General features: G+C 39.8%; 1 long non-coding RNA gene across 2 annotated transcripts in view; it reads right to left on the bottom strand.

The window, feature by feature from the left end:
- LOC132398464 (uncharacterized) overlaps positions 1–25,177 on the bottom strand; it is a 56,117-nt gene extending 30,940 nt beyond the window's left edge. For both annotated transcript variants that reach the window (XR_009513666.1, XR_009513665.1), the window contains exons 1-2: positions 25,051–25,177; positions 10,906–10,992 (exon numbers count right to left, since the gene is read on the bottom strand). This is a non-coding gene — a long non-coding RNA (uncharacterized LOC132398464). The remainder of the gene's footprint in view (positions 1–10,905; positions 10,993–25,050) is intronic.
- Positions 25,178–26,655: the final 1,478 nt, after the last annotated feature.

The raw sequence follows: 26,655 nt of genomic DNA, 5'->3' as shown, positions 1-26,655 counted from the left end.
TCCATTGTTTAAAAAGGGTTCTAAGAATAAACCTAGCAATTACCGGCCTGTAAGTTTGATGTCAGTGGTGGGTAAATTAATGGAAAGTATTCTTAGAGATGGTATATATAATTATCTGGATAGACAGGGTCTGATTAGGAACAGTCAGCATGGATTTGTGCGTGGAAGGTCATGTTTGACAAATCATACTGAATTTTTTGAAGAGGTTACTAGGAAAATTGACGAGGGTAAAGCAGTGGATGTTGTGAATATGGACTTCAGTAAGGCCTTTGACAAGGTTCCATACGGAAGGTTAGTTAGGAAGGTTCAATTGTTAGGTATTAATATTGAAGTAGTAAAATGGATTCAATCGTGGCTGGATGGGAGATGCCAGAAAGTAGTGGTGGATAACTGTTGTCAGGTTGGAGGCCAGTGACTATTGGTGTGCCTCAGGGATCTGTACTGGGTCCAATGTTGTTTGTCATATACATTAATGATTTGCTTGATGGGGTGGTAAATTGGATTAGTAAGTATGCAGATGATACTAAGGTAGGTGGCGTTCTGATAATGAAGTAGGTTTTCAAAGCTTACAGAGAGGTTTAATCCAGTTAGAAGAGTGGGCTGAAAGATGGCAGATGGAGTTTAATGCTGATAAGTGTGAGGTGCTACATTTTGGTACAACATAGGACATACATGTGTTACGAATGTGGAGCAACTCTGAGAGGCCAAAGGGTGCAAAGGTGCCCCCTCCTTTTTGAAAATCGCAAGATCGCTAGTATTTCGGGTATGAGACAGATACACAGCATGCCAGGAAATGAGGGAGAGAGACGCAGAATACACAATAAGGGGGAATGTCTCCTGACATAAGCGGAACGGAACCACTGATTACTGCGATTGTCTCTTGGAAAAGGAATTGTGTATTGAGTACTGTACTATTCATGGAACCCCTCAGAGGACAACCAGAGTGGTCTGGTTGAGGGATTGCATCATCTCAACCTGATTGAGATCTGAGACCCCGTGAGTGAGGATAAAAGACGGGTCTGGGGAACACCCCTTAGACACACCAGGAGAAACGCTAGAAATCCAGTGACAGCGTTTTATAGTGAAGTCGGTGAGAGCTCCTGAGTGTCCTCCCTTGCCTGGGTGGCAGGCTCATCACGGAAGAACGGTTTAGCTAAAGGAGAGGTCATACTTGAACGGCCACAACAATGAGACACCGAAGGATCGAAATCATAAAGGAAGGTTGGCAAATCCTGTTAGCGGTAACTGTTCCCATTCTTCTATCTCTCTCTCTCTCCAACAATTGCGACACAGCGACAAAGAAACGACGGCAGCCTGTGTGAACTGAAACAAACTTTATATTTCCATCGGACAATTCATTATCCTCTAGACATCGATAGAGCTTATTTCTTATTGATTATTATTATACCCGCACTTTTAGGTTTAGTATTGACGACGTATAGTATCTGTATATTTGCATTGATATTATTTTTGTGTATTTTTGCTAATAAATACTGTTAAAAATAGTATCACCAGACTCCAACAGACGCCTCTATCTTTGCTGGCAAGTAACCCAGTTACGGGGTTTGTAACACATGGTAAATGGCAGGGCATTGAGGAATGCAGTAGAACAGAGTGATCTAGGAGTAATGGTGCATAGTTCCCTGAAGGTGGAACCTCATGTGGATATGGTGGTGAAGAAAGCTTTTGGTACACTGGCCTTTATAAATCAGAGCATTGAGTATAGGAGTTGGGATGTAATGTTAAAATTGTACAAGGCATTGGTGAGGCCAAATTTGGAGTATCGTGTACAGTTCTGGTCACCGAATTATAGATGTCAACAAAATAAAGAGAGTACAGAGAAGATTTACTAGAATGTTACCTGGGTTTCAGCACCTACATTACAGAGAAAGGTTTTTAAAATTTTTTTAATTAAAATTTCAAATAGGATACATAAGATAGAAAAGAATAATGAATAATATCAACTCTCCCCCTAACATGTCCCTATATAAAAAAAAGAGAGAAAAAAAAGACTGCCTAGATATCGGAAGATCCCCACATGCTCCACGGAATTCAAAATAACTTTAATATATATATTTATTTCTTTCCCCAGATATCCAATAACTTTATCTTCGGAGCACCTATATATTTAATCCTATCTTTTGTAAAAAAGGGCGCCAAATTTTCAGAAATATGTCATATTTATTTCTTAAATTATAAGTAATTTTTTCAAGTGGAATACAACTAGAAATTTCATTCTTCCAACGATCCATACTTAAGCATGAATCTGATTTCCAAGTAACTGCAATAGCCTTCTTGGCTACTGCCAAAGCAATTTTTATGAATTCTTTCTGATACTTGTTCAATTTAGGTTTTGGTTTTATCCCTTCAATATCACCTAGTAAAAATAATATTGGGTTATGTGGAAGTTGTGTTCCAATAAAACTCTTAAATTTGTCCAAAAAGGTTGAATTTTAAAACAAGACCAAGTAGAATGTAAAAAAGTACCAGTTTCTTGATTACATCGAAAACATTGATCAGATAAATTTGGGTTTAATCTATTTATTTTTTGTGGTGTAATATATAATTGATGTAAAAAATTGTATTGTACTAATCTATGTCAGGTATTTGTCATACTGTCAAGGCACAGTCTTGACCAACTTGTTTCATCAGTTTTAATACTCAAATCAGTTTCCCATTTTTGTTTTGACTTACAAATTCCTTGTTTAATTGTCTGTTTTTGAATCAAATTATACATACAAGAAGTAAATTTTTAAATTTTTCCTTTTTGAATTAAAGTTTCTATTTCATTAGGTTTCGGCATTAACATTGTTTGACCCAGTTTCTCTCTTAAATAAGCCCTTAATTGGAAATAACAAGAAAGAGTATTATTTGATATTTTATATTTTATTCTTTAATTGATCAAATGACATTAATATTCCTCCCTCAAAACAGTCTCCTATATATCTAATCCCTTTTTGAAACCAGCTATATAAGAGTTGGTTATCCATTGTAAAAGGAATAAGTCTATTCTGAATTAAAGGTCTCTTTACTAATAAAGATTTCTTTATCTCATCATCAACATTTATCTTATTCCATAGATCAATCAAATGTTTTAGTATAAGGGATTCTTTTTTTCCCATATCCATTTAGATTCCCAATTATATATAAAATCTTCTGGTATATTTTCTCCTATTTTATCTAATTCTATTCTAATCCATGCCAGTTTATCTTCATTGAAAAAAGATGCAATAAATCTAAGTTGATTTGCTTTATAATAATTCTTAAAGTTTGGTAATTGTAACCCTCGTAGGTCAAATTTCCATGTCAATTTTTCTAACTTCCTCACGCATTTATTTAGTTCTTGAAAAAACTTCTGCGGTAATTGTATTGGTAGTGTTTGGAATAAATATTGTAATCTAGGGAATATATTCATTTTTACAGCATTGACTCTACCTACTAATGTTATTGGTAACATCATCCATTTATCAAGATCTTGAATTTTTTTCACTAATGGCAAATAGTTTAATTTATATAAATTCTTTATATCGTTGTCAACTCTTATACCTAAATACTTTATACCATTTATCAGCCATTTAAATTGAGTTACTAATTGACATTGATTATAATCTCCTTTAGTAAGGGGTAAAATTTCACTTTTATCCCAATTTATTTTATACCCTGATATTCTCCCGTATTCTTCCAATCTAGAAGATAATTTACGCAACAAATACAATGGGTTTGTTAGATAAATCAGAACATCATCAGCAAATAGGTTAAACTTATATTCCTCCTGATTAACTCTGAAACCCATAATTTCTGAGTCAGTTCTAATTAATTTAGCTAATAGTTCTATTGCCAATACAAATAAAGCAGGTGATAATGGACAACTTTGTCTAGTTGACCTTGTTAACTGAAATGATGTTGAAATTTGGCCATTTGTCACTACTTTAGCTTTGGGATTAGTATTTAAGGTTGTAATTAAATTTATAAAAGATACTCCAAATCCATATTTTTCCAATATCTTAAATAAAAAAATCCCATTCCAATCTATCAAATACATAAGGATCAAACTGGATTTATTAAAAACAGACAATCGGCAGATAATGTAACTTGGTTACTTAGCATAATTCATCTGGCACAAAAGAAGGATGAAATGAGTGTAGCAGTTGCTTTGGATGCAGTAAAAAGTTACAGAGAAAGGTTGAACAAGTTAGTTCTTTATTCTCTGGAATAACCTTCTCTGGAGCTTAGAAAGTTCAGGGGGGATTGATAGAGGTATTTAAAATTATGAAGGGGATAGATAGAGTTGACGTGGATAGGCTTTTTCCATTGACAGTATGGGAGATTCAAACTAAAGGACATGAGTTGAGAGTTAAGGGGCAAAAGTTTAGGGGTAACACGAGGGGGAGCTTCTTTAGTCAGAGTCCTGGCTGTGTGGAATGAGCTTCCAGTAGAAGTGGTAGAGGCAGGTTCGATATTGTCATTAAAAGTGAAATTGGATAGGTATACGGACAGGAAAGGAATGGAGGGTTATGGGCTGAGTGCAGGTCGGTGGGACTAGGTAAGAGTAAGCATTCAGCATGGACTAGAAGGGCTGAGATGGCCTGTTTCCGTGCTATAATTGTTATATGTACATGGTTGACAGCAACATGGAGGAACAAAGGACTTGTTTCATGCAGGACCCACTCTTACAAGATCCATAAGAAGGGCCTGTTCTTACCCCATAGACCATATTACTCCCCACCTTGACTGATTTTACTCTTCTCGTTTAGTTGCTTTCCACATCCATCAATGACACTCCTGATGCTTGTTGTGACTGTTGTGTATTTAAAATGTCAGTAATATTGCAAACATGTTGTTGATAAAGCATTTTTTATTTAAATTATTAATTGTGGGTTATATGTAAAAAATATGTAAATTGCATACATCGTTATGCTACCATGTGACGTGTGCCTGCCTCACTTAAAGTAGACACAAAGTTAGACTCACATTTCGGACTTTTGTGTCTTCCTTTTAATTAGTTTAATGTTTTGAAGTTACAAAACAGAACGGTGACTGTGATCAAAGTTGAGAGAACATGATATAGAAGTCTTTATTCATCACAACAAGCAGGCAATCTTCTAGAGATCCTCAAAGAGTCTCACAAACACAAAAGTACATCACATTCTATACCCCTAAGACAGTGGTCCCCAACCACTGGGCCGCAAAGCATGTGCTACTGGGGCGTGAGGAAACGATATCATTTTATACCGCCAAATCATATCGTTTCCTCGTGGCCCCGTGGTTGGGGACCACTGCTTTAAGAAGATTAAATGGAGTGTCAATAGTTACAAAGACATTGTTCAATTCAATGTTTTGGGTTGACAATGCTTTCTTTGAATCATACACTTACAGTGACAGACTCCTCTGAATATTCAAATGTCTTTGTTACAAAGTAAATCACAAGTCTAAAAACCTCTGAGGACAGAAATCCCAGACACCCAAAATGAATGTTAGTAGGGCTGCCTCTGAGAATACAAATATCCTGAGGATACAAAAATTATAGAGGCTTCAACAGAAAATACAACAAGTCATACATAAAATACTGCTTCAATGTGACCGGTGATTCTCACACTCCAAGCCCCCTGTGTTTGATATGTGGAGACAAGCTGTCTAATGAGGCAATGAAGCCCTCAAAACTGCTTCAGCTCCTTGATTCTAAGCACCTTGCACTTAAAGACAAACCCATTGAGTTTTTGAGCGGAAAAAACATAAGCAATCGGGACAGAAGCAAGTGCTGAGAGCCACCACCTCCACAAATGCTGCTGCTCTGAGAGCGTCGTACTTAGTGGCTAGCTGTATTGCTAAGGTTAAGAAGCCTTACATGTGCCGTGAACTGTTGGGAGAAGCTGCAGCTAACAAGATGGCATGGGGTTTTCTTTCAGCTACCAGTTTCAAGGAGAATCGATGACATAGTGGAGGACATCGAAGCACAGCTGTTGGAATAGCTTAACAAGTCACCATGGTATGCTAGCCAGGTTGACGAGTCTACCGATGTCGAGAACAAGGCAATAATGCTGGTTTATGTGTGATATATATTTCAAGATGATGTGCACGAGAATATGTTGTGTGCACTGCCGCTGCCAACTAATACAACTGGGGCAGAACTATTCGAGTCTTTGAATGACTACATGTCAGGCAAACTGGACTGGTCATTCTGTGTTGGAATATGCACCGACGGGGCTGCAGCTATCACTGGATGGCTGTCTGGTTTCACTACCCGAGTCAGAGAGGTTGCTCCTGAATGCCAGTCTACACACTGTCATACCCAGGGAAATGCTGGCTAGCCGAATAATGTCACCTAATCTTAACAGCGTATTGAATGATGTTGTTGAAGTTATCAATCACATCAAAGCAAAAGCCCTTAACTCACCTCTGATTGGAAATGGATGCAGAGCACAAATGCCTTTTCTTACACACGGAAGTCAGGTGGCTACCAAGGGGGAGAGCCCTGGCCAGGGTTTTTGAGTTAAGAGAACTGCTACAGCGATTTCTTTCAGGAAGAAAGTCACCACTGGCAGCACACTTCAGTGACGAGGAGTGGATAGCAAAACTCGCATATCTATGCGACATCATCAACCTGCTCAATGAACTCAATTTGTCACTTCAGGGGAGAATGACAACTGTCTTCAAGTTGGCAGATAAAGCGCCTGCTTTCAAAGCCAAACTGGAACTTTGGGGATGGTGAGTGGACAGGGGCATACTTGACATGTTCCCAACATTAGCTGGGATTTTGGGGGAGACTGAAGCTGTACCATCCTTCTCATTGCTAGTGCGTGATCACCTATCTTCGCTGTAGACAGAATTCGAGTGTTACTTCCCAACTGCAAATGACCCAAGATGTGCAAAGGAATGGGTCTGTGACCCATTTGTGAATGTCCCCGGTGAATCATCCACGTCAGTGCAGGAAGAAGATCAACTCCTCGAGCTTGCAAAAGACGGTGGGCTGAAAAGTATGTTTGATATAACATCTCTGCTGGCATTCTTGTTCAAAGTCAAGGCTGAATATCCTGAGATAGCCACGAAAGCACTGAAAACGTTGCTTCCATTTCCAACATCATATCTCAGCGAAGCCAGGTTTTCTGTACTGAATGCAATGAAAACTAAATTGCGGAATAGACTGGACATAAGGATCCCCCTTTGAATATCGCTGTCTCCCATCAACCCTCGATGGGACCATCTTGTTGCAGGGAAACAAGCTCAGGGCTCCCACTGATTCAGCAATATTGGTGTGTTGTAATGATTTTATATGTTCATATGAGGAAAATATGTACTGTGTGTTTAATATCCAAACATTACTTAAAATGTTATGATGCTATTGACTTATAAGTGACTTATCACTATATTCATGCGGGGAAAATATGCACCGTGTGTTTAATATTTAATTCGATAGATAAAACACTTTTAGAAACGAAATTGAGTGTATTAGCCACTTATAAGTGACTTATAGTTGACTTATCACCTATATTCCGGTCGTGATTAACTCCCCCCACCCTGTCGAATGTTCTGAAAAAATATTGTCAATATTAAACCGGTCCATGGTGCAAAAAGGGTTGATGACCCCTGTCTTAGTCTGTTGACCAGCCTGTCCTTCTAATGAAAATTTTTCGCTTGCAATTTACAATAAAAACTGATGACTGGTTCTTGTTTAAATTAGTATCTATTATATTCATATAACTCCAGAATACTCCCTCTTGGCCCCTAGACAGAAATCTGCCCCTGGAAGGCCAAACTTTAAGGAGGAGCTAATTAAGTAGGGTAACTAAAATGCCCTTCAGTTTGGATCCCTTCCCCAATTAATAACAGTAATGGGCTGAGTTAATCAAATCCAAACAATTCGAGAATCCAAGAGCTATCCAGGAGATCCAGGTAATAAATGTATGAGCACAACATAACATAAGCCTAATTTATATAATAAAAATAGAAAGCACAAATAAACCACACAAAATACAATGTCACCAAAATTTCAGGGCTCACAGTTCATAGTCACCAGTTGATTGTCAGTGTTGTCAGGGAAACTTTGAATTCTGACTTACTTGTGAAACCACTCTGGGCCTCAGGCACCAATTGCAATTCCTCATTCTAGGGGTGAAGCCCAAAGAACTGAGCGAAAGGTATCCCAATAAATAAGAGTTTCGCAAATGTAGTGAGACACACAGACAGACAAATTATTTGATCTTTAGTTGTCATGCCATGAGCTCAGGTTGGTTTCTTTCATTCAAATAATATGTGTTCATCAACACAATGTTCAGCATGCCCTTATAAATCAATGAGGCACTTTAATGGTCACTCCTTTTCCATCAGTCAACCAATGTTTTAGACTTAACGTTTCTTTAGTTACAACTGGACCTCCTACAATTCGTATATCAACACAACCGATTGACAGATGATGCAATAGCCACTGCTCTACACAATGTCCTTACATTTCTGGAGATGAAGGATGCTTACGTGAGAATGCAGTTCTTGGATTACAGTTCAGCATTCAACACCACAGTTCCATCCAGGCTCGACAAGAAACTCTGAGACCTCTGCCTTGACCCTGTCTTGTGCAGCTGGATCCTGGACTTCCTTTCAGATCGCTGGCAGATGGTCAGAGTGGGCTCCCTTACCTCCAACCCTCTGACTCTCAACACAGGAGCCCCTCAGAGCTTTGTACTAAGCTCCCTCCTTTACTCCCAGTATACCCATGACTGTGTCGCCACCCACAGCTCTAATCTGCTAATTAAATTTGCCGCCAACACTACATTGATTGGCCTTATCTCAAACAATAATGAAGTGGCCTACAGGGAAGAAGTCATTTCTTTGACACAGTGGTGTCAAGAAAACAACTTCTCCCTCAATGTTGCAAAAACAAAGGAGCTGGTTGTGGATTACAGGAGGACTGGAGATGGGCTAAACCCTATTGACATCAATGGATCTGGGGCTGAGAGGGTAAACAGCTTCAAGTTCCTTGGCATCCACATCACCGAGGACCTCACGTGGTGTGTACACACCAACTGTGTGGTGAAAAAGACACAACTGTGCATCTTTCACCTCACGAGGAAATCTGCAGATGCTGGAAATTCAAACAACACACATAAAATGCTGGTGGAACACAGCAAGCATCTATAAGGAGAAGCACTGTCAATGTTTTGGGCCGAGACCCTTCATCAGGATCTTTCACCTCAGATGGTTGAGGAAGTTTAGTATGGGCTGCCAAATCCTAAGAACCTTCTACAGGGGCACAATTGAGAGCATTCTGACTGGCTGCATCACTACCTGGTATGGGAACTATACCTCCCTTAATCACAGGATTCTGCAGAGTAGTGCAGACAGCCCAGCCCATCCATAGTTGTGAACTTCCCACGATTCAGGACATTTACAAGGACAGGTGTGTAAAAAGGGCCCATAGGATCATTGGGGACCCAAGCCATCCCAACCACAATTTATTCCAGCTGCTACTATCCAGGAAGTGGTACCACAGCATAAAAGCCAGGACCAACAGGCTCCAGGGACAGCTTCTTCCACCAGGCCATCAGACTGATTAACTCACCCTGATTTGAGTGTACTCTATGTTACATTGACTGTTCTATTTATTATAATTCATTATAAATTACTGTGATTGCACATTTAGATGGAGAGGTAACAAAATTTTTTTCTTCTCACGTATGTGAAGGATGTAAGAAATAGTCAATTTAATTCATTTAATATTACATATAAATAAGCTCGAATCCAAATAAAATCCATTAATCTAACTCTCAAAGTGACCAACAAGACATTTAGTCATTAACAGATATCCTTATGTTATGGTGCCTGAGACTAAGATGGAATCCTGCTGTTAGCAATAAACATTAGACATTAAATCTTCCTAGGACATTCCCTTTTCTCATTGTTACCTTCAGGTAGGAGGAACAGAGGTCTGAAGGCAAACTCTCAATGATTCAGGAACAGCTTCATCCCTTCTGCCATTGATTTCTAAATGGACATCTAACCCGTGAACACTACCTCACTACTTTTTAAAATTTTATTTATGGTTTTAAACAACTTATTATAACAACTATTTCATATACATACATATAAACTTACTACAATTATTTTTTTTCCCTTTATTATTATGTACTGCTTTGTATGGCTGCCGCAAAGTTAACAAATTTCACGACATATGCTGGTGATAGTAAACCTGATTCCGATTCTGATTCTCACAGACCTGCGGCATTTACTTTGTATAGACACTTTACATGCTGTGTGCTCACAAAGAGTTAAAATATCATTTTGAACTGTTCAGCCATTTATCCAAATTTTACAAAATTTAATAGAACACAATCCACCCCTTTGAATGTCTAGACAGGCTAAAGACACATCAAACCCTTCCTTCTGCTTAAAACAAAGAATACATATTAATATCTCTTGGATGATTAAAACTAAAATTATAATAATTATTAAAATATGAAAAAATATATACAGATCCAATAATTAACCTCATCATTGCATTAAAATATATGTCCTCATCTGTAAGGGCATTGAAAACACCTTGTGAACAATTTGATCACAATGAGTAATATTTACAAAGACTACATTATAATCAGGGAGGTAAGAGCCAAATTACAATCAATTTGGCACTTGTTTCACAGAAAAAAAATCGTAGGAGGCCAGTCACCCTTGGTTTACAAAATTGTCTAACATTTATAGACCCCAATTAACACATAATGTACATTTTTCCTGAAACAAAATCATTTTCAGAAATCACAAAGTTATCAGCGGCTTGAGAGTTCCCAACAGAAGTCCGGCATCCAACAAAACTCAAGACAAGCAGTAAAACAGAATAAAGCAACATTCCAGCAGGAACCTTTAAAAACAAAAAGCAGAGAGATAGAAATGTCTTCATTCTCTCTTAAGTCAATTTACCTTTATCCACCCACACAGGATGGGTCTGTCATCGTACGATCACCCAGTGTGTATTTCTTTGTCCACTGGCAATAATCTCACTCTGCACTGGAGCAGAAGATGGATATGTCACAAACACTTCTACCACCCGCATCCCCCCCCCCCCCCCCCACCCCGCTATCATGGAACTGAATTGGCTGTTTATCAGTGCTTTCAGTTGTGCCATCAGGAACAAGAGGAAACGATTGTCCTGTCAGTAACAAAAAGGGAGTACCTCCATTCAAGGGGCAGTTCTTCAAATTGTAAAAAACACGAGGAAGCTAAGGACAGGAGTAAGTAAATGAATTTGCTGTTTTAGTAGGCCATTCATTTTTTCAATCAGACACTTCACTGAGGATAATAGGGGACATGGAAGACCCAACACCGTACTCCATTAGAGATAGGCCACTCCTATATCATAGAACCCATAAAGTGTGAAGCATTATCAGATCTAATTTCAAGAGGATCGCTGTATTCAGAAACAAGATGAACCATCCTGATTAACTTTAACAATAGGAATTACTACAAAAGCACCAGAATAAGTGTCTACCATACTGAAATCACTTCTGTAAAGGAAGGGGACCAACATAATATATTTGCCAAATCTGAGCAGGGGCAAGCCCACCGCAAATAGCAGCAAGGGTCATTTTAAAAGCTGTTGGTCCTTAATTTCTAAACACGGGCCAGAACTCCCTACTGCTGTACAAGCTATATTGGTGAGAAAGAATAATCCCTGCTGCCTAAACCACTCCATGGCACCTTGTACCCCCAAATGATTTTCGAATTTATTTAAATTCTTACATCCATCCTTTAAGGGAGTAAAGATCTTTGACTAAAATGACCAGAAGGCTCATGGGCCCACTGATCAAATAGCAATAATGATATTTGAGGCTAGGGGTAGGAAATCACTGTGTCAACACAAGGTTATTTGTTAGCAATGTGGTTAAATCTTGTCATCTATGAATCATCTTTCAAATAGGTGTCGACATGGTAAACTGTAATAGCAACATGCGATGATCAGTTCTAAATGTCCTTCTGTAACTCTGCTCCCCATAGGGACGCAACATAACAATAAAAGGCTGCTGGCTGCATCAGGGCAACCACACAGCAAGTCCATTAGCAACTCCCCCAGGATTCAGTATATCTGTAAATATGGGCTTCTTCAGTTTCATGTATGATGACAGTATGCACTGCTACAAGCTCTGTATATTGACTCAACTCATCAGAGCCTTCCTTCTTTAGAACTAGGTGAAGAGGGTTAAAGACAGGAGCCTTCCAACTAAGCCAACCATTCTTCCATATCGCAGAATGTCGGTAAACCAGTTGTGCTTCTGCTGAGCAGGAATCACCTCATGCAACAGGCAAGACTTTGAACAGAGTGACTTCAGAGAGTGACATATCCTTAGGGGACTCAGCAACTATTCACATATTTTATTAATTCAAGTAAGAACTTACAATTTATGATAAAAACTGGTTCTTGCTTGAATTAATATCTGCTCTATTCACATAACTACCGAACACTCCCTAATATACTCACCTCTTGAAGCCTGTACAGAAATCTGTCCCACGAAGGCCAAATTTAGGGAGGAGCTAATTAAGAGGGAAGCTAAAATGCCCTTCCACTTCGGATCCCTTCCCCGATTAATAACTTATCATGTCCCTCTGTATACCTACATTGCGCTATCTTTCATCCTTAATTGGCCACGTACAAGACTAAGCAGAGATGGCAATAAAGCATTCCAGAACTTTGATCACACCCTCTCAGACACATTTGTCTTCTTGACTAAAACCAGTCTTTAAAATACAGCTTTGTTTTTCATCTGCTTGTTGCCTTTTGCTCTACTGACCCATTGTGGTTTCCCTTATTTTTGCCTCAATAATCTGATAGCTAAATCTCAGTAGTGGCTATCAACAGTTGGCCTGTGTGCAGGGGCACCAGCAAGGTAACTTTGTTTCACTGGCAACTGTTCGCACTCCATGTCATGACAGAAGATTAACAGAACAATCTGATAAATCTCACTCCCTCTGATCGATGTACAGGGGAGTTTGGTATAGTCTGCAAGGACTTTACCCTGGTGGCACTCCTCCCGCACTGTTCTTCAAACACTGGTGCCACCACTGAAAGGGTCCAGCTTACTTGGATGGGGTGGTTGCCTTCAGGAGCTATGTACAATGTCTTTCTTTTTTTCAGTCTGCCTTGCCATTGATGTTATGGGACTTGATGTCTCTGCCATAACTAGGATCTCTTCCCATCTATTTTCCCCAATATTTTTCAATTCTGATCTGTACACCTATTGAATTGAATGACTTTATTTCTTACATCCTTTGTATACTTGAGTAAAAATCTTTATGTTAGGTCTTTGTCTAAATGTCCAATGTGCAATCACAGTAATTTATAATAAATAGAACAGTCAACGTAACATAGAAATACACTCAAATCAGCATGAGTTAATCAGTCTGATGGCCTGTGGAAGAAGCTGTCCCAGAGCCTGTTGGTTCTGGCTTTTATGCTGTAGTAACATTTTCCGAAATGTAGCAGCTGGAATAGATTGTGGTTGGGATGGCTTGGGTCCCTAATATACTTTGGGGCCTTTTCTCACACTTGTCTTTGTAAATGTCCTGAATCATGGGAAGTTAACATCTTCAGATGTGCTAGGCTATCCACACCACTCTCTGCAGAATCCTGTGATTAAGGGAGGTATAGCTTCCATACCAGGCAGTGAAGCAGCCAGTCAGGATGCTTTCAACTTTGCTCCTATATAAAATTCTTAGGATTTGGGGGCCCATACCAAACTTCCTCTCAACCGTCTGAGGTGAAAGAGGCTCTGTTGTGTTTTTTTCACCACACAGTTGGTGTGTAGAGACCACGTGAGGTCCTCGATGTATGCTGAGGAACTTAAAGCTGTTTCCCTCTCAACCCCAGATCCATTGATGTCAATAGAGGTCAGCCCATCTCCATTCCTCCTGTAATCAACAACCAGCTCCTTTGTTTTTGCGACAACCAGGGAGAGGTTGTTTTCTTGACACCATTTGTGTCAGAGAGATGATCATCTAATCATCTATTTTCCAGAACCAACCTTTTTTACAAAGTATAGATACTGTTACACTTTAACAGTGTTCATGATTTGCTGACACGTTTTGTGTCATCTGCATTCGCTTTTCTGTTCTCTTCCAAGTGCAGGTCTTCCATGAGGAGTGGTTTGGTGTGAAGCAGCAGGTTGGTGTTCATCACTTAAATTCTCAGAAATTACATTATTACTGGGTAGATCTGTCTGTGAGAGCGACAAAAAGGTGAGTCATTCTGTTAAAGCTGAGTCTGGTGTTTCCAGTGGCTGCCTCGCCAGGTCTGTACACAAACACGTGGACATTTGTCAGAAGCACCACCTGTGGTCCTTTGCACTGGGGAGCAAATCCTGCCTTTTCAGGCAGCTCCCTCACCATGACTTGGTTGCCCAGCTGTGGGAGGAATATCTTCTCTCCCCTCGACTTTCTCTGTACAACATAACATTGCCACTGCTTTGCTTGGTCCTACAACATGTTAACCTGGTTACAATGATCCTTCACATCCCTGTATAAACTTACTAAATTGACATTGGTAGCTTCTTACACTTCAGATCTTGTACTACTCTCTTTTCACTGTAATCTGCACACTTATTCCCTTTCTTTCCCCTTTTTGGTGTGTCTTTAATTGTTGCTATCTCACACGCTGTGCTGCTTCTAACAGTTCTTGACTCTGTTTGCCCCATACATTTGTGATCTGCTGACAAGATTCAGGTACATTTTCCCATTTCCTGTTGCTGCTTAGTACTGCTGTCTCTCCATAGGCCATGTTATCTGCTGTGGATCATACATGTTCGTTCTCCGTCTTGTCCATGGTATTTCTCCTTTTCCCTCCGAGTCTATGATAGCATCTGCCTTAATTGGTGTGTCTAACCCCAAGACAGTACCCTCATTGTTCAGGTATACCCAAAAATTTACAGGAATTTCTGCAACTGATAAACCAATTCTGTATAAAAATAGCAGTTTTCTGTCCTGGCTTCCGAACAGTGTGTGTGACAGGGGCCCATGCTCTTCTCCTTGTGCACAAGTAAAATAAAAAGAATGTTTGTGTAATGCCATGGTTCACAGCTTTACTGTTATGCTGTAGATATTTCATTCAGCAGCTCTGTAAGAGCTGCTGTTCTGCTTTCAGCCTGCATGGGTTATTGCTGAAGATAAGGGATGATGCGGAATGTGTGCCATCCAATTAATGGGAGGTTTTCTTGGTGAAGGACAATAAGGTTGGGCTTGGGGCTTTTGTTTGAGAGGAGATGAAGAGAGAAGATGCTGGGGAGAACTGGTCATAGCGTACGATCCGGTGGGAGACCCATTTTTTGAGATGGATTGTGAGCGACATTCAGAGGTGGTGTGTGTTTTCATGTTGACCACAGGCCCAGTGTGAGTGACAAAGAAGTTCAAGAAGAACTCCGACTTATGCACATTTGACTGTTTAATTAGAATGGGCCCTTTTCTTTTTGTCATTCTTTACTAACCCTTCAGTTAAGATTCACAAATATAATTCCTTTAATCATGAGCAGTGTACTGTCTGTTATTTGGTGCCATTCATTTCTAACAGGGTTGCAAATGAAACAGCATCCACACAAACCGAGGTTTTGGGTGGTATCAAGCGCGCCTCAATTTCATAAGTTTGGTGGGGCCAAAGGTGGTCTTCCCTGGACTTACACAGCCAAGGAAACCAAGGTGGTTTAATCCGAGTCAAGAGTGTGCGTGTGTTTTAGACCCAATTACTTTAGCTACCTTATGTAATTTAATTTAATTTTATTATCAACAATAACAGTCACATCTGGTAATGGAGGCTGCCACCAGCCGCTTGTCTAACCTAGATGTTGTCCTCACCAGTTCTATGATCTGACTGGCAATCAAATCGGACAGAGAGGGCACTGTCATTTCTGCCTGTTTTGGTGAGTGATTCTCACACATTCCTCTCTTTTCGGAAACTGCCTCTAAATATGACTTGAGAGGCCACAGCTGTAACAAATCATCTGGTTTCTAAATCTATTCTGGCAGTTCCTTGCTGGGTGCCCAGTTGCTGGCACACGAAGTTAAGTCCTCTGTGACACGTTACGTACCCGTGACGTGACAGTGGTGTACTTGTACCCTGTTGAAGTAAGGACCTACTTAAATGAGAGGGATACTGATAAATTGCAGGACTGTGCTAGATTAGCTGATGAGTATGTTTTAATCCATAAGAATAAATTTCCTCAGGGCAGAATTTTTAAGAGGAAAAATAACACGGAGACTCAAGGTAAATCAGAAATTAAATCAGAAGTTAATGAGAAAGGTAAGGAGGAAGGAAAACTTGTGAAGGAAAGACAGTTTGGTCTTATTTGTAACTACTATAAGAAACCTGGCCATGTAATAGCTAACTGTTTCAGATTGAAAAAGAAAGAGAAGGAAGCAGTTCCAGATGATTGTGTGCAACATACTGAAGCACCTGTAAAATTACAGGGTTCGATAAACACAAATGAGATTTTGTTAGAGTCTGACCAAGTTAAAAATGGATATGATCATTTTATAACTGAAGGTTTTGTATCTTGAAAGAAGGATCTACTCTGGTGCCAATAAAAATCCTTAGGGATACTGGAGCTTCTCAATCACTGATGTTAGACCGTGTATTGAAGTTTAATGAAGAGTCTGATTCTGAGGTAAATTATGTAAGAGGTGTTGGGAGTGATTTTATGCCTGTACATTTGCATAAAGTAAATTTAAAGTCAGGGTTAGTTACAGGATTTGTTAAAGTAGGATTACAGCATAGCTTACCTGTGAAGGGCATTTCTTTATTGTTAGCTAATGACTTGGCAGGTGGACAAGTTTTTCCTGAAGTGCATTTGACAATGGAGTCAGAGGAACCAGAGATGAATTCTAATACAGATTCTTCCTGTGTTGTGACTAGAGCTATGGCTAAAAAGATTGATGCGCAGAATGAAGTTGTTACTCATGACTGTTCAACTCAGGATTCGAGTTTTGAGGATGTGTCAGAGACTTTCTTACCTTCGTTGTTTGAACAAGATTCTTGGAGTAAGTCTGACTATGAAGATTTATCTCTGTCTTGGAAGGGGATGATAGCAGAGCAGAATAGAGACCCTGAGATTATAAAATTAAGAGAACAAGCTCTGCTAGATAGTGAAATTGAGAAGGTGCCAGTAGGATATTACTTGGAAAAAGGAGTGTTGATGAGGAAGTGGAGATCACCTACAATTCCTGCAAGTGAGGAATGGAATATTGTTTACCAGGTAGTTGTCCCTCAAGTTTATCGAAATGAGATTTTGACTTTAGCTCATAGTGTGCCTTTAGGTGGACATCAAAGGGTAAGGAAAACTGTGGACAAGATTTTAAAACATTTTTACTGGCCTGGTCTAAGAAAAGATGTGGCGATGTTTTGTAAAACGTGCCATACTTGTCAAATTGTGGGTAAACCAAATCAAGTTACACCAGAAGCTCCATTACAACCTATTCCAGCATTATAGATTGTGTTGGTCCATTATCAAAGACAAAAACTGGTTATCAGTACTTGTTGACTATCATGTGTACTTCGTCTAGGTTTCCAGAGGCAGTACCACTTAGGAATATAACAGCTAAAACTGTGACAAAGGCCCTTATAAAATTCTTTACTTATTTTGGATTACCTAGGGAAATACAAACTGATCAAGGCAGTAATTATATGTCTGGATTGTTTCAACAGATAGTTTATAAATTGGGAGCTAAGCAAATCACTTCGTCTGCATACCATCCAGAATCGCAAGGTGCCTTGGAGAGGTTTCATTCTACCCTCAAGAATATGATTAGGACAGTGTGTGGAAAATGAAAGTGATTGGGATGATTGGGAAACTTACTTTTATTTGCAGTAAGGGAATCGGTACAAGAATCTTTAGGTTTCAATCCATTTGAACTTGTATTTGGGCATAGAGTTAGGGGATCTTTAGCTTTATTAAAAGAACAGTGGATTAGTAAGGAAATACACACTAATTTGTTGGACTATGTTTTGAAATTTAAGGACAGGTTACATAAAGCTTGTAGCTTAGCCAAGGAAAATTTAAAATTGGCTCAGGAGAAAATGAAAACTTGGTATGATAAAGAAGCTAGGATGAGGATGATTAAGACTGGAGATAAGGTGTTGGTTCTTTTCCCAGTGCAAATGAATCCTTTACAAGCTAGATTTCACGGTCCTTATGAAATTGTGTCTAAAATCAATGATGTGGATTACGTGATAAAAACTCCAGATCGTAGAAGGTCAACACAACTTTGCCATATAAATATGATAAAACCATATTTTGGGAAACAATCTGATACTGTGACTGTTGTGGTTAGTTAGAATGAGTTCGATTTAACGAGGAACATGATAGATGATTCATCTGAATTTCATTCTAAATCCAACATTGTTTCTGTCAGGTTACCAAATTCAACCATTCTGAAAAATGTTGATGAGAAACTAGCACATTTACAGCTAGAGCAGAAACAGCAGATGAAGGAATTAATTTTTAAATATAAGGATTTGTTTCCAGATGTTCCGAGAAGGATTACTATAGCTTCACATGATGTAGATGTTGGAGATGCCAAACCTATTAAACAACACCCATATAGGATCAACATAGAAAAATGTGAACTTGCTAAAGAAATTAAATATATGTTAGAGAATAATATTATTAGACATTCTAACTCGAATTGGAGTTCACCATGTGTTATGGTGCCAAAACCAGATGGTAGTATTAGGTTTTGTACAGACTATAGGAAGGTGAATGCTGTAACGAAAACAGATGCATATCCAATTCCTAGAGTAGATGATTGTGTAGATAAAGTTGGAAAAGCAAAGTTCCTTACAAAGATTGATTTATTGAAAGGGTATTGGTGTGTTCCATTAACGGACAGAGGTAGAGAGAATTCTGCATTTGTAACTCCATCTGGGCTATATGAATATAATGTTCTTCCATTTGGGATGAAGAATGCCCCAGGTACTTTACAGAGGATGATTAACTCTGTGAGTCAGGGATTGAAAGATACTGATGCTTATATTGATGATTTAGTGACAGGAAATGATACTTGGGAAGCACACATTATTGCGGTGGAGAAATTGTTTGAAAGGCTTCAAAAGCTAACTTAACTATTAATTTAGCTAAGAGTGAATTTGGACATGCCACTGTGACTTGCCCTGGTTATGTTGTAGGTCAAGGTAAGGTAGCTCCTGTTCAGGCAAAAGTTCGGGCAATTTTAGAGATTCCCACTCCAACGGGGAAAAAAACTCACAGAAGATTCTTGGGAATGGTAGGATATTATCGAAAATTTTGTAAGAATTTTGCTAATGTTGCCCTTCCATTAACTAACCTCTTGAAGAAGAATGAAAAGTTTGTATGGACAGTGCCTTGTCAAGAAGCATTTGAAAACAATGATATATCAACAACCTGTGCTCAAGGCACCTGACTTTGAAAAACCTTTTTCATTAGCTGTAGATGCTAGTGATGAGGTTGCAGGAGCAGTATTAATGCAAAGGAATGAGGGTGATGAGATTGATCATCCAGTAGCTTACTTTTCTAAGAAATTTAATAAGCATCAAAGAAACTATTCGACAATAGAGAAGGAATTGTTATCTCTTGTTTTAGCTTTAGAATATTTTGAGGTATATGTTGGTACAACTCAAAAACCACTTATTGTTTACACTGATCATAATCCGTTTTTCTGAGTAAGATGAAAAACAAAAACAGAAGGTTATTTAATTGGAGTTTGATGTTACAAGAGTACAATATTGTGATAACTCATATTAAAGGTAAAGATAATGTGGTTGCTGATTGTCTATCTCGATGTTGAATGTACAATGTAATTTTTTTTATGGAGTGGTTTTTTTTTACAATTGTAACACTCCTACTGTATTGTGAGTTGTAATATGTTATATGATGGTATTGTATATGTTATAAAATTTATACATTTGTTTTTCTTGTAAATAATTGTTAAAATTTTTGTTCTTGTCAGACCAAGAATGTTTTTTTTTGGAGGGAGGTGTTACGTATACGTGACGTGACAGTGGTGTATTTGTCACGTGACAGGTGTTGAAGCTATACTGGACTTGAGGTAATGGTCTTGTGATGGTGGAGTGACGTCATTTTCCTGCCAGTAGGGGTCATGTGACAGGTTTTTTTTTTACAGGGTATAGAAGAAGGACCCCTCCCTGTGAAGAGGGGCAGTTCGTGGCTGGATATGCCATGTCGACTTCATGCGACTGCGTGATTTAATGTTATGACGCAGTTTAGTTGAAAGATGAAGTTTTATCTAATGCCTAAAGTTTAAAAGGTCATTGCTAGCAGTTTCTTTATATTACTGCTAGTTGCAAGTCAGTGGAGAGTGAAGATCGGAGTTCAGGAGTTAAAAGATCGAGGAGAATTGATTTCGATGGTCAAACAGGTTCGACCTTGTTTGATCCTCATTCGGAAGGAATTTGTTGACTGTTCTAGTGTTAATCCCTGTGAAATAGCAGAAAGGATTGTGAACAGTTCTGTAAAGGAAAGGTCAGTGCCTTTAAGCCGTTTCATTTGTCCATCTATGTAAATTCTTCGTGGGAAAAGTTCAACTTTGGGAACCGAGGCAACACGACGTGAAAGAGAATTTAAATCATCTTAAAAAAGTCTTTCCCTTAAATGGACTGTGAGCATTTTGAACTTTTGCAATACTACTTTGATGAACTGTTTTTGCAACATCGCTTTAAGAACTGTTTAAGCTTCCTTGCTTTAAGAACTGTTTAAGCTGCCGCACAGCAGCTGATTTCTGGTTACGTTAGTGATTTGTTTACTTTTGGGGGGGGTTTGTTTTCAGTGTTTAATAAACGTGTTATTTGTTATAAAAACCCCTGCCTAACTCATATATTTATTGTTGCTTGAATCCGTAACACACTGCAGCAGCTACGTTTTTCTACAGCCACTTTATGATTTCTCTTTCCCCTCTGATCTATCTTCCCAGCACATGACACCATCACAGGGTAGGTCAATCCGACTGCTATCCCCAAATTTAAAACTTCGTGGTGGTCTGAGCTCAGGCTTTCCTTCAGCATTTTCAGGAAGACAGGACAATTTCCCCCTGGCTTGTCCAACCCCAAAAACTTCTCATATGCTTGACATTTCCACTGTGCATAACCCATGTGGACTCATCAGCTCTCTGAACCACTGACATTATTATTCCACAGTTACTCTTAGCTCCTACAGTCACTACCCCCTTAAAGCAGCAATGTCTCTCCTCGTTGCCAGCATTTTCACTAGTTGCCCATATACCATCCTGCACTCCTTGGGCCATACTCTCCCACATATTCCTTGGGCCATACTCTCCCACATATTCCTTGGGCATTTTGTTTTCACCAACATGTGTGTGTCCTTTGGGTGAATCTCAAACATTTCCTTCAGCTTGCATCAGAATTCTAAATTCCCACAAGCAACTTTAAATGAGGGCAATATGTTCTGCTTCTCCCTGGGGGCTTACAGATGGTGGCAATCAATGTTAAGGGCTGGCTGGGGGTATCAGGGATCTCAGACTGCCATCTGACCTCAATAGATGCCATGCCAACATACCTGGGTATAATCTCTCACTCAAATATCTCCACACTAATTTCCATATTCTTAAGCAAAACACAAAGGATGGATAAAAATTAAAAGTATATATTTAAAACCACAGAATAAGTACTCTGAAATCTTCCACTTTAGTGCTGAACTCATAATGCCTGTTGTATTCCTTTCCATATACTGTAAGCCTGTTACCCCAGTTCAAATTTATTCTTAAACACACAAACTCACTCAAAAATAAGTATGCTACTATACAGTTCCCACAAATGAGTACACAAATAAGTATGCTACTATACAGTTCCCACAAATGAGTACACAAATAAGTATGCTACTATACAGTTCCCACAAATGAATACACACTCCTCTGGTATCCTGAACAGTCAGCAACTGGTTGATGTGTCTCACCAAGCTACCCAAAACTGTCTGATAACTGGTCCGTTATACAGATATACTTGCACAAACACCACACTTTTATATCTCCAGGTCAGCTCTCTGCTGTGTTCTTTGATACTTTATGATCCTGTGGTTGTTTATCTGTACAGATCTAAGCATGGGGTGCTACTCTTAAAAATACACACCCTCATTAGGCTGCAAAAGTCACTGCCCACACAATGAACGTTTCCTGGATGAGTCCCCACATGCTGTGACTGTTATCGAATAGACACTGAAGCTGGCGATACAAAGTCTTCATTCATCACAAGAAGCAGGGTATCTTCTGGAAACTCACACAAACAGTTTAATAACTCAAAAGTAGGTCACATTTTATACACTTAAGATCAATAGGTAATTCAATATAGTTTCAATAGTTACAATGGCATTGTTTATTTCAATAGTTTGGGTTGACAATACTTGCTTTAAATTATATATCTACAGTGACAGACTCCTCTGAATGTGCAAGTACCTTTATTAACAAAGTAATTCACTCAAATAGTCCAAAAGCTTCTTAGGACAGAAATCTCACACGCTCAAAATTACCAGGGCTGTCTCTGAGTCCACAAATATCCTGAATACACAAAAAACTATAGCTGTGACCATGTTCGATATGCTAAGTGACAACATCAGTCTGATATGCCAATTGGAACTCAGTCACAATGGTGCAAAATAACTTTGCCCATATTGCCTGGTTTGATTCATGCCATTTAACATAACCCATTGTCTCATGTCTGGCTGAAGCAGACAAGGAAGTATCATGGTCACTTCACTTTGTACACCATATTGCTTGAGCAGCCAATCCCTTGTCTTTTTAGCTTCAATCTGAGTACTGCTTGCAAATAACATTGAGAACTGGTTCTATCTTGACCTAATATCTGCTATATTCACATCATTTCACAACTCCAGAATGATTCCTAGGAGTTCTAATTTATCACTCAAAATACTAAAACACAAGACTCAGGGCTCAGACTTAAATACTACCCATGAATGTGAACTGGCCAAGGCCACTCTGATGGGGGTTATAATCTTGTCTGAGCACCAAGTATTGGGCTTCTTTCGACAATTTTTTGCTTTGATGGACAGTTATTGACATATCTGTCCCCAGGATCCTTATGAATCTGAGGTTTCAAAGGGTCAGGTAAACATCACACATCTATTTTGTCATTCTCTTTCCCATCCCTAATTTAGCACTCTTTGCTTCCTGCAGTGTTGAATAACCATTCACAATTGGCTAAGTTTGCTAAGGTGGTTGTCTAGTTCCATTTTCTTTTTATATTAAGTTAGAGAATTCATGTAAAGGTGATTTATTCTCCTAATATTCACATAAAGTTGACATCTTTTCTCATTAAGCTTGAAAAGGTTTAGTTGTTAGCCAAGTGGCTGTAACACCCAGAGCAAGGATAGTGCTTTCTGAATACTCACCTAGCTCTAACTCTACGTTCAACAGATATTTACCATAATACCTTGCTGTCCTCTTCCTTTTCAGTGTCTTTTTAAAATTAAGATTAGCTTTATTTATCATATGTACAATGAAACATGCAATGTGTCTTTTGCATCAAATGAAATCAGCAAGGACTGTGCAACTGTCACCACGCTTCCACGTCAACGTAAAATGTCTACACCTCACTAACCCTAACAATATGTCCTTCAAATGTGGGAGAAAACCAGAGTAAACAGAGAAAACCCATGTGACTACAGGGAGAACCTATAAACCAACCTTGTAAATTGTTGCACTAACTGCTATGTTGTTATTGTGTCCAAACAATCTTCCTTGACTGGGAATCAAACTTAGGCACTGGCAGTGAACGTGCTGAATTCTAACCACTAGACCACCAGGGAACCTTCCCCTTAAGATGTTTTGGTTTGCTCTTCCATTTCCATTCATACCTGCTCCCATTCTCAGGACTCTATTCCATTCTACATCTGTTCTTTTACTTTCTCCTACCAATCATTCTATCCCCAAATGCTCTTTTCAAGTAAATCAGCAAGCTCCTGGTATGTCTCCCAGTTTATTCTGCTACTATCAGTCTCCTCTACAACAGTGAAAACAAACACAGTTGAGGTGATCACTTTGCACAGCACCTCCATTCGGTCATTAAGTAACCCTAAGCTTCCACTTGTATGTCATTTCAATTCTTGATCCCACTCTAACTCTGACGTTTCTGTCTTCAGTCTCCTTTTTCAATCGAGCCCAATGCAAGATGCAGGATCAGGGAGTGCTGTTCCTGCGAGTTACATTACAGACTTCCAGACTCAACAGTGAGTTCAACAGTTTCTGAATAATAACTTAATCCAGCCCCATATCATATATTCCTGGCACACAGAGCTTGTTTCTCTTCCGACATTTTCAGACTTATCTACATTCACCTGCCCTGAGCAGATCTTTCTTTTTATTTCTTTTTATCATTAAGCTTACCTCCTCCCTCAACCCTGCTCCACCATTCAAGATTGTTTAATTTCATCTCCTGTATACAAGTGCAAAGGAGAACAAAGTAATTCAATGTAATTCAAATCTGGATTCAATGCAGCATTAGGAACCCAATAAAAACTAAATATAAATACATAAGATAGCTTATACACATATATTGATTGTATGTCCATAAACTGATGCTAGACTGTACATAAAGTGACTGACAGGGAATTATAAAGCAGTGGTGAAGTTAATGGGTGGAGCTGTTGATCAGCCTTACTACTTGGGAAGTAAGTTACTGAACGTTATGTGGCTGCCTCCCTGATGGGAGTGGGCCAAACAGAACATGAGCAGGGTGACTGGGATCCTTCATGGTGCTACTGGCCCTTTTCTGTATACTGGTCTTTGATGAACGGTAGATAGGTACCAGCGATGCACTGGGCAGTCTTGACTACCCGTTGTAAAGCTTTCCTGTCCCTTTCAGTGCAGTTGCCTAACAATTTGTGAAGCAGCTTATCTGGATGCTCTCTACTGTTCATCTTTACAATGATGTGAGCACGCCAGCGCTCTTCGGCCTACTTACTCACCTCTACCAATCGGACACTCCATCACAGACTTATTTCCCACCGAAAAAAATAAACCATTTATAATGATCTCTAAATTTTCAAATTCTGATGAAGTGTCACTGACCTGAAATATTAACTTTACTTCTGTCTCCATAAAAGCTGACAGATCCAAACCTAATTATAAGAATATGCTATAGGTTTTTTCTCTCTGTTGTGGTGCACCTTCACGGCACTCAGTCACGCTCTTTAAGTCCAGGGAGAGAGAAACATTTGTGTATTTTGCAGTTTGAAGTGCCACAGAGCCTCAACCAGAAACGTCGACTTGTGCATTTTCTTACTTCGATCCCGCCGGAGATCTTCCAACATCCGGTGCTGCTCCAGTTTCCAGCATCTACAGTCTCTTGTGTCGCAACTCCAGTGCCACAATGTGGGTAACACCCGTTCATTCATTCCAGAACTAATCTGAAATCGATCTATGTCGATGCTCCGCTGGCAAGCAGACAGAAGAAGGGTCAGCCCGAAACGTCGACCGTACATTTCCCCCCCATAGGTGCTGCCTGGCCTGCTGAGTTCCTCCAGCATTTTGCGCGCGTTGCTTGGATTTCCAGCATCTGCAGACTCTCTCTTGTTTGTGATCTGATTACTACGCTGCGAAATCTCTTCCAGGGATGCCGACCCTGAAGAAGTTTAAATCCTCCCATCGACGGGAGGTCAGTGAAAGCCTCTCTCACTGCTCCCGCTCTGTGATCAGTCCTGCCGAGGGGTCTCGGCCCGGAACGTCCGGCTGTACTATGTTCCCGTGCCTCCAGCATTTCCGTGTGCGCCGCTCTGGATTTCCAGCACCTGCCAGATCCTCTCGCTGGTCCGGAGGCGAACAGCCCCAATCTGTTTCCGGCTTTAAGCAAGTGTCCCGAAATAAATGAAACGCATCCCCCCCCCCCCCTTGTGCCGAACGTCGTTCGCGTCGGAGGATGACAGCGGCGCGGGCCGCGGGGCGCGAGCCGGCGGCGAACCGACACCGCACGTGCCAGGGTGTCTCGGCCGCTGGCCGGCGGCGGCCGGGCCGGCTTCTTACGTCACAATGGCTGGGCGTTGCTGAGGCGGATGAGCGGGGGGCCCGGGCGGCTGCAGCCTTCGCTACTTTTGGCCATGGAGTCGCCGACTTGCGCCGCGGCAACGGGAGCTCGGTTTGCCTGTGTGGTATTTGCAAGTTCTGTAGCTTCAGCCACAACTGAGGTAAAGTTGCGAGCTCTTCCTCCGCGGCCCCCTTCGCCCAGTCTTGTTGAATTCTAAATATTCTTTTATTTGGGTGAGATTTTTCAACAATTGGTCGACGCGTTACTGGGGGATGGGATTTGTCCCATTTCCGTTCCCAGTCGGCGGTCTCAACGTTTGTTTTCTTTAAACTTATGTACTTTTCTGGTTGTGATTGTTTTTGTCCATGGAATGATTGCTGGCTTATCATGTAACCGACACTGAACTGATTCAACAAACTATCGACTCACTTTAAAGGACTGTACATCTCGTTCCCTGTATTTATTGCTCATTTTTAATATGATTTTGTTTTTTCTCTCTTTTGTCTTTGCACAATTTATTGTCTTTGCACATTGGTAGTCCGTCTTTGTGTACAGTTTCATTAATTCTATTGTGTTTCTTTTTGTATTTCCTGTGAATGCCCGTAAGAAAATGAATTTCATGGTAGTATATGGTGACATATATGTACTTTGCT

Source organism: Hypanus sabinus, chromosome 8 (assembly GCF_030144855.1).
Source record: "Hypanus sabinus isolate sHypSab1 chromosome 8, sHypSab1.hap1, whole genome shotgun sequence".
NCBI classification, from domain to species: domain Eukaryota; kingdom Metazoa; phylum Chordata; class Chondrichthyes; order Myliobatiformes; family Dasyatidae; genus Hypanus; species Hypanus sabinus.
This window is presented reverse-complemented; position numbering and strand designations above follow the sequence as displayed.